We start from the raw sequence: 8718 nt of genomic DNA, 5'->3' as shown, positions 1-8718 counted from the left end.
GAGAGAGAGAGAGAGAGAGAGAGAGAGAGAGAGAGAGAGAGAGAGAGAGAGCGGATGAATGAATGAGAGAGAGAAAAAGAGTAATGTTTGCGAACGCAGGGGAGCGCGCGAGTCCTCAAAGCCGTCCAATTGGATGATTGCCTGTTGTACAATGCGCGAAACAACCCCGGGGAGAGCCTCGGGGCCCGAGGGACCATGGACTCGTCTTCGACTCGGTCAACGAGGACGAGACGAGCATAGGCGAATAGTATACGGAGAATCAATCGCGCCTATTACCCCCTTCGAATGAACCGTCGAACGAACCAAATTTCTGAGCTATTAGCTGTCATTAGTAATACAAAGTATATTCATCATCATTGTGAAAGTGACAATTGACTCGAGACGACAAAGCTTCCACGTAGTCGAACTTTACTACTTGCTCGATATTATTCTCCCTGTGTGTGTTTATAAACATGACTGTTCGATTCTTGTTCGCCCTGAATGTTGAATTATGATCACGTAAGAGTCGAATTAACGGCGACACCATATGGACGTCGAGATACTTTTATAATTTTACCATTGACGGGAGAAAAGAGAAAAAAAAACCTGGGTTAACGTTAATCGACACTGGTGGCGTCCGACATAGCCGATGATCTAAGTCTTTCCGTATACGTCTGTCATATGCAGTGTGAAAAAAAGACGGTTTCGAAGACGCGCATCACGACGAAACCCACCGCGCCGCGACATCATCATCGCCACTACGACCGAGAGAATTACTCCCCGAGCCATTCCAAAACCAGTATTGTAATCTCATTCCATCTCCGCGACGATTTTCCTCGAGCTTCAGGATCGGCTTCGGGAACTTGCGCAACCTTGCTCATACGAATTAAACGAAGCAAAATTCTAATTTATTTAGCATTTACTTGGAGATTGTATTTCTTCTTTTTTTTTTGTTTCTATTATTTTTAATCCACGCGTAGTCTTTGCGTCAAAACGTCGTTGCACCTCACTAATAACACTTGGAATCGTGCACTCTGAGATCTTTACTGCTCCGTTTACTCCGAAGCCAGCCCAACAACTCGAGCTCACGCGTCTACGGACGCGGCCTCGCGAATCGGCTTTTGTATTCGAAAAATCAGTATTCTTATTTATGCTACGTGAGAGAACGTCGTCGCGAATGGCGCGCGACGCGTCGAACAGGCAGAAATCTTTAACGTAAAAAAGTCGACAACTCTATCGCTAGAAACTCCTACGTGTTTTATCGTAACAGTATCGTAAGATCTGAAGAGATACCGCGTAAAACTTGTCTCGAACAACACTATGTGTATAAATATAGACATGTAATATTATAAAACTATATCGATATACATATATATATATAAATATATATATATATATTACCTTAAAAAAAAACTTGAAAAAAATATAACGCCTCGCACAAGATGATATAGTTGTTTTATATATATATTTTTTTAGATACGTTTTTCTTACTATTATATTTCGACAAACACTCACACCTTCCTCCCTCCTCTTCCTCTCAACATATTATTTATAACACATTATTTCATAATAGCGGATCGCATGTATAACAAACGTTTGGGGAAAAAAATATATAAAAATTTATTTGAGGATATAAAATTTATTTATAGAAATGGACTTTATATCCCACAAATAAATTTTCAAATCTTTCAGTATGTATTTATTTAACGCGTGCACGATGGAGAAAAAAAATTGATTTTATTAACATAAAATGCGGTTTTAATGAATAAACCAATGACAACGAGCAAATTTTAAAATTCCTTTAACTTTAAAAATATGATTCATAAACTTTAAAAAATTTTTTGATAATTCTGTTTCCACAGATTTCGGAATATCATTTCGGCGAGTTCTAACAGAAAAAAACCCTGTGCATAAGAAAATCAATCATGATCTACGCAGTAAAAAGATGTCTTTTACACAGACAGATTAATTTCCCTGTACATATAAATAATATGACTACGTAAGTTTGTCTGGATGGGTCTTTGACGAGTTAAACTCCGATTAAAGTAAGTAGTATGGAACTGGGCCTTTATACACATGAAAAGTTTTAGTCGTAATCGTAAGAAAATCGGGCAATCGATTATTCTTGTTACGCGGTCAAAGATCAATGATCAAAGTCAATAATTTAAAAATCATTTTCAAAATTCTGGGCGTGTTACTGAGGGAGTAGAGTGACATTAAAGCACATTGTCATCCAAGAGACGATACAGAGCGAAATAAGTACACTTCACGTAATTTTCGAAAATACATCTTTGCAAACGCGAAAATTTCTTTAAGAAACTTTAAAAAATTATCCCAGGCTTAACTAACTCAGCTTAATAAATTAGCGAAAACTCAAAACACATCGGTTCGAATCTCGGTTTAATAATTTAGCGGAAACACAAAATACTTCGGTTGCATCTCGACTTAGTAATTGACTGTGATTAGCGAATTTTCTTAAGGAATCACGGTTACAATTAAAAATTTGTTACGTGTGAATTCCATGTAAAAGCCGAATACTCAACTCACCGTTATTCCGCCGAAATCGTGCCTCCAACAACAGATATTCCTTTCGTCGTCGACGAGCTGTTATCGCTCGTTGTACTTTGATCTTCGTTAATGATTCTAGAACCTCCACTCTCGAGTGCCGTCGTCTCGCGGATCATCCGATGGCGTTGCGTTATCAATACGAACTTGGCGCCATTGTCCGTTGCTAACCTCTTCGATCGTGGCCGGAGCTACGAACTCGGCTCGTGTTCCGTCGAGCGGACGCGCGAAATGAGGCGAACCGAATACGGGCGAGCAACGCCACATTAACGGCGCACAATTGCGTGTGGAAATAAACACGTAACACGCAAGCTCGACTCAATTCGAGCGCAAAAATCGCACGAAACTGCTGACTAACGCGATGCTACCTGCAACTTATGAAAAGCGTACTATTGAAAGTCACTTGAATTGGCGTCACGTGACTACGTGATATCATTCCGAGCGTCACGTGACACTTCCAGTCGACATATCGAGTGCGTTCGATCGTGTGCGCATCCTTGCTGACGCTACGATCAGAGAGAAGTCTGAGAGCGGCCATCAACCTGATTTTAGTGGCCAGAGCTAGGCGCATTTTCGAGACGCCATCTAACAAAATATGTTCTTACTACGTTCGTTAGGCGCATACCGACATGTTACCTGCTGGAACATGACCGACTTTTGGCTCATTCCCGAGAATCCGAAATTCCTACGACGCTAAGTTGGATCCAACGTTATGAACGCGACTTTCGGATATTGGAAAATTATTTTCAAGATACACTGAGCGTATTACTGAAAGAATAGAGTCACACTGATGCACATTGTGATCAGGGAGGCGATGCAGAGCAAAATAGTCAAATTTCATGTCATTTTCGAAAATACATCTTTGCAAATACGAAAATTATTTTAAAAAACTATTGTAATTTAAAAAAATTATTGTAAAAAGGTATCCCAAGATGTGCTCTAGATGCTAACACTATATGATCTAAATAACCTAAATATCTAAATAAGATAAATAACCTGCAGTAACATGACCGATTTTCGACCCATGTGCGAGAGTTCGACATTCCTACGACGCTATTTCGGATTCAACGTTATGAAGCTTTGGATTATGAAGCTTAATACAGCTTTGGGCTATTGGAAAATTATTTTCAAGATTCTGGGCGTGTTACTGAGAGAGTAGAGTGACATTAAAGCACATTGTCATCCAAGAGACAATGCAGAGCGAAATAGATATACTTCACGTCATTTTCAAAAATACATCTTTGCAAACGCGAAAATTTCTTTAAGAAACTTTAAAAAATTATCCCAGGCTTAACTAACTCGGCTTAATAAATTAGCAAAGACTCAAAACACATCGGTTCGAATCTCGGCTTAATAATTTAGCGGAAACACAAAATACTTCGGTTGAATTTCGACTTAGTAATTTAGCGGAGTCTCAAAACGCATCGGTTCGAATCTCGGCTTAATGGTTTAGTGGAAGCTCAAAACACTCGGGTCCGAATCTCGGGTTAATAATTTAGTGGGAAATCGAAACATTTTGATTCGAGTCTCGGCTTAATAATTTAAATTGTCGTCTTTAATCTGTTGAAATCTAATTTGTCGTCTTGTCAACAACAAACGCGTATGCATAAGAAAATATCTCCGAAGAGATTTAACGTCGTATATAATACGACATAACAAATTATAAAGTATATTAATCAAATAGTATGTATAGAATACACATAAAGTATATATAAAACATATGTAGAGCATATATAACATATATAGAGCATATAAACATGACATATATCAGTTGAAATATATCAGTTTAATGTATCATCAAGAAATAATCCGACGAGAAGAAAGCCTGCCGAGTCGAAATTTCAATTGGCCATTGTTATGCAAGAATGATCCAATTCAAAAAATTATAAAAGCTTTTATCAATGGGTACTCTATTCATATCTTTTTAAACCAAACAAAAAAATTCAAGCTTTATAGATGCTTGAAATGAATTAAGAAACAGTTCTTTAATTTTTTACCAGTCGCATCTTTTTACACATTTTTCTAAGGATTGAGCTAGTTAGTACTCTTAAAGAAATAGAAATACCTGACTCGTTGAACTATCGCGAAAATCTGAGAGCTAAATTCTTTGGTTGGATCATTCATACGTATCTCCGGCGAATTGCAAGTTCCAATTCTTACTTTACTTCCCGTCGGACCCAATGCGACTTACGTCTACGTGCATGCAATCTACGTAAAGTGACGCTTTGTGTCTACTATATAAGCGTCTAAATTGAGCGCTCACCATTGCGCGTCGTCCCACGATGTCCAGGGTTCAGGGTTCATCAGCCATCCTGTCGCTGCATCTGTCATTGCAATGATCCTTGCGTCCCACGTCGCCTGTAATACACTCCCGACCGCGGTAATCTAACGGAAGTTTCGCGATTAATTCCGTCTCTCTTGGGGGACGTATTACGAGTTTCGAGTTGCGAGTCGCGTATGATATATCGTGAACTGCGTTTTCGAGAAAATGTCGGCCTTTCGGATAAACGCCGAATATATACGACGATTCAGCAACGGTCCGATGGAATTGTAGTGTATCGCTTTAATACATGCGCGACACGAATCGAAGGTCTATCCCGCGAAATCTTTCGACACATGAGCGAAGTAATCGCGCGAGATTCTCACGTACGAAACAGAATATCCCTAATGTAACGTTTCGATGGAGCAACGTAGTAGGCTGCAATACAGCTTCGCAATATTTTTGCGGATAACAGCTCCGCAATATTTTTGTGAAGACAATTCCGCAATATTTTTGCGGATAACAGTTCCGCAATACTTTTGCAAAGACAATTCCGCAATTTTTGCGGATAACAGCTCCGCAATACTTTTGCGAAGATAATTCCACAATACTTTTGCGGATAACAGCTCTGCAATACTTTTGCGAAGACAATTCCGCAATATTTTTGCGGATAACAGCTTCGCAATACTTTTGCGAAGACAATTCCGCAATGCTTTTGCGGATAACAGCTCCGCAGTATTTCTGCGAAGTTCACTCTCGACTCTTCCGCAAAGACGAACCGATTAAATTCTCAAATCTATCAAAACATATAATCGTAAACGCGAGCGTGAATGAAAAATCGAGAACTATGAAAATTATAACGATAGAGATAAAGAATCTATTCAAAATTCACGCGAAAAAAAATATTATCGCGTGAGGTGCCTGTTTTGTTCGATTAAACTCGTCGCGCGCCACGAAATAAACATACCACTGCTCGTATACGATTTGTATATATCATGTTTTTCGCGAGAGATCAATGCTCGCTAGTATTATCTATTGTTCCGCGTTAGGAAATTCTAAGTGAAAAATTTAAATCTAAAAATTTTCCGACGATTGTGAAATTAATTTCGCGAGCAGTTTAAATAACCACGTTAGATCGCTTCGCGCAGACTCTCCACGATATCGAATTTTATTTAATAACGAACTTTGTATTTTACAAAATATAATCGCGACGCAAGCTCACGTGAGAGGGAAAACTGAGAAAATTAACGACTGGCGGAAGATCTATCGAGGCAGATGATGTGATTGCGCATTTTTTGTGGCGCAATGATCGAGACACTTGGAAGATCGCAACTGAATAAAACTGAGTAATTTTTAAAAAATTTTGAATTCAGAGCGTATACTCGATATTCTAATAGTATCTGCCAGATAGTGTCAGGGTTTAATTAATCAAAATTTTCTCCAACAAAAATCATTGACTAATCAATAATCTAACATTAGTCAAACAATTAATAAATATATATACATTGAAAGAAAAATACTTGAATATTTGGCAAATTTATAAAAACGTATTATTATTACTATTACTATATTATTATTATTATTATTACTAATATTATTATTTGTAAAAGCGATCTTCCAATTGTTTCGAACAATGTGCTTTATTGGACGGCATATACACACACTACACCACAGCAAAGTAAATCGCATTGATTCATAAACATGCATTACATGGAAAGATATTTTGTCTTTCTATTATTAATTTTTTTCTTGTTTGACTCACCGACTCGCCGATCAGGGCAGCCACGTTCTGCTTTCGTTTCTGGAACAAAAAAATATTTCGCCGATTAGATTCGTGCCTTGATGTTGGTTTGAGTGAAGAAGTTTGCAATATTAAAAAAAAAAATAAGCGCGCGATATTTTTCACGCTGGGAGAATTTTTTGGAATACATTCACACTTAGAATATTCCACACTTTCCTTTTTTTCGACGTTTCAAATAAGTTTTTTAATTAGAACGAATCAACATTTTTTAAGTGGTAATGTTACACAAAAAAATTCTCCTCTCGCGTATAATTACGATTTAACGCAATCTTTGACTTCATTCAAATTATCTCGATTTCGAGCAAGAGAATTATCAATCTTATTGGATTTATAATTATAAATGCTAATTAGGAAAGCTAACCTTCGAGCTAACCCCGCTTGGCCCGAGCCGGATCCTCCGGTGCAGCAGCCCCTACGAGTCGGCTGGTTGCTGCTTCGTCTCTGTAACAGAAAGCACATTTAATTTAGTATTACACACGACAATGGAGATATTAAGGAACTTGATTCCAAACAAGAGAATTTCCAGTTTTACTGGATTTCTAATTACGAATTAATAATTAATTTAAATCAGTGAAACTCACGTTCGCGCCAACTCTGCCAGGCCCGAGTCGGATCCTCCGGCGCTGCATCCCCCAAGCATCGCATCCCCTAGAACCGCGTGACTGCGTCTTTTCTATTAGATCTCTGTGACAGAAATTTAATTTAATTTAGTATCAATTAATAATTTAATAAATTAATATCAAATAATTATACGCGACAGCAAGACGGTGAAAAGAAATTGTAACAGCACGTTCGAGTTCCTTCCCAATGCGCAATAAAAAAATAACTAAACAATAGCCGAATAAAGAAGTAATAATACCCGATTAATTAATAAATGATGATATAATAATGTCTCATCGACAACCGTATAATAATGTCCGATAGTATAAATTAATTACACACGACAGCAAGACGAAGTAAGGAAATCGTCGTAACGGCACGCTCGAGTTGCTTCCCAATATATAATAAAAATAGTTAAATGACAATCGTATAAAGAAATAATAATACTCGAATAATAAATGGATGATGATAATATTTGATCGGCACTCAGAAACTCAATCGCGATGTTTCTCTAACAAGTAAAAAAGTAAATAAAACGCGGTAATTACCCGTTGCGGTAAGCCCACAACACCTGGGGCTTTATTCTCGAAAAATATCGCATACAATATTTCTATGAAAAACTATAATTCATGTTATGTGTATTATAGCTTTTTATCGAAATATCGTATACGATATTTTTCAAGAATACGGTCTCTGCTCGCGTGACAAGTACGCGTCTCAAACCGTGTTAATTATTGTCTTAATTGTGGCGAAGTCAGAATGCGATATTAAAAATCGGCGCGAAATAATTTAGAAAATAACGCGGCAACTCCAGTGACGTGCTCGCCTCGGCGGCTGAGAGCGTTATGGCGCGACGCGCGCCTGGCCGCGTCCCCCCTCCTAACGCCTGGCTGCGTCCCCCCCCTCGCACACCTAACGACGCTCAGTCAACGTCCCGAGCGGCCGTTGATGAAACGACGGTCGGTTTACCTAGCCTTTGTAGAGCCTAGAGTTTTTGTTAGAGCCGTTATCCAAGTATTATTATTACCGATAATAGTTACCAATAATTAAATAATAACTGAAGGGATTTTATTACGTATTGGGAAGCAACTCAAGCGTGCCGTTACGACGATTTCCTTACCTCGTTTTGCTGTCGTGTGTAATTAATTTATATTACCGGACATTATTATACGGTTGTCGATGAGACATTATTATATCATCATCTATTAATTAATCGGGTATTATTATTTCTTTATTCGGCTATTGTTTAATTATTTTTTATTGCGCATTGGGAATAATAAGGAAGTAATAACACTCGAATATTAAATTGTAGTGATAATAATATCTGCTCGACAATTGTGTGATATTTGCGAGTGGATAATAACGAAATAACAATGATCGAATAATCGGTAATAACAATATCTGGATAACGGCTCTAACAAAAACTCTAAGATCTACAAAGGCTAGGTAAACCGACCGTCGTTTCATCAACAGTCGCTCGGGATGTTGACTGAGCGTCGCGAGGCGCGGGGGG

General features: G+C 38.1%; 1 protein-coding gene across 1 annotated transcript in view; it reads right to left on the bottom strand.

The window, feature by feature from the left end:
* Positions 1 to 2925, bottom strand: part of LOC116842469 (peroxisomal leader peptide-processing protease) — a 102705-nt gene extending 99780 nt beyond the window's left edge. The window contains exon 1 of the mRNA XM_032811731.1: positions 2527 to 2925. The gene's annotated coding sequence lies outside the window, so the exon portion shown is untranslated. The remainder of the gene's footprint in view (positions 1 to 2526) is intronic.
* Positions 2926 to 8718: the final 5793 nt, after the last annotated feature.

The sequence above is a fragment of the Odontomachus brunneus genome, unplaced genomic scaffold, assembly GCF_010583005.1.
Source record: "Odontomachus brunneus isolate Ranch 3 - 2012 unplaced genomic scaffold, Obru_v1 Obru_scaffold_025, whole genome shotgun sequence".
NCBI classification, from domain to species: domain Eukaryota; kingdom Metazoa; phylum Arthropoda; class Insecta; order Hymenoptera; family Formicidae; genus Odontomachus; species Odontomachus brunneus.
Note: the sequence above shows the minus strand (reverse complement) of the source record. Positions and strands in the feature narration are given on the sequence as shown.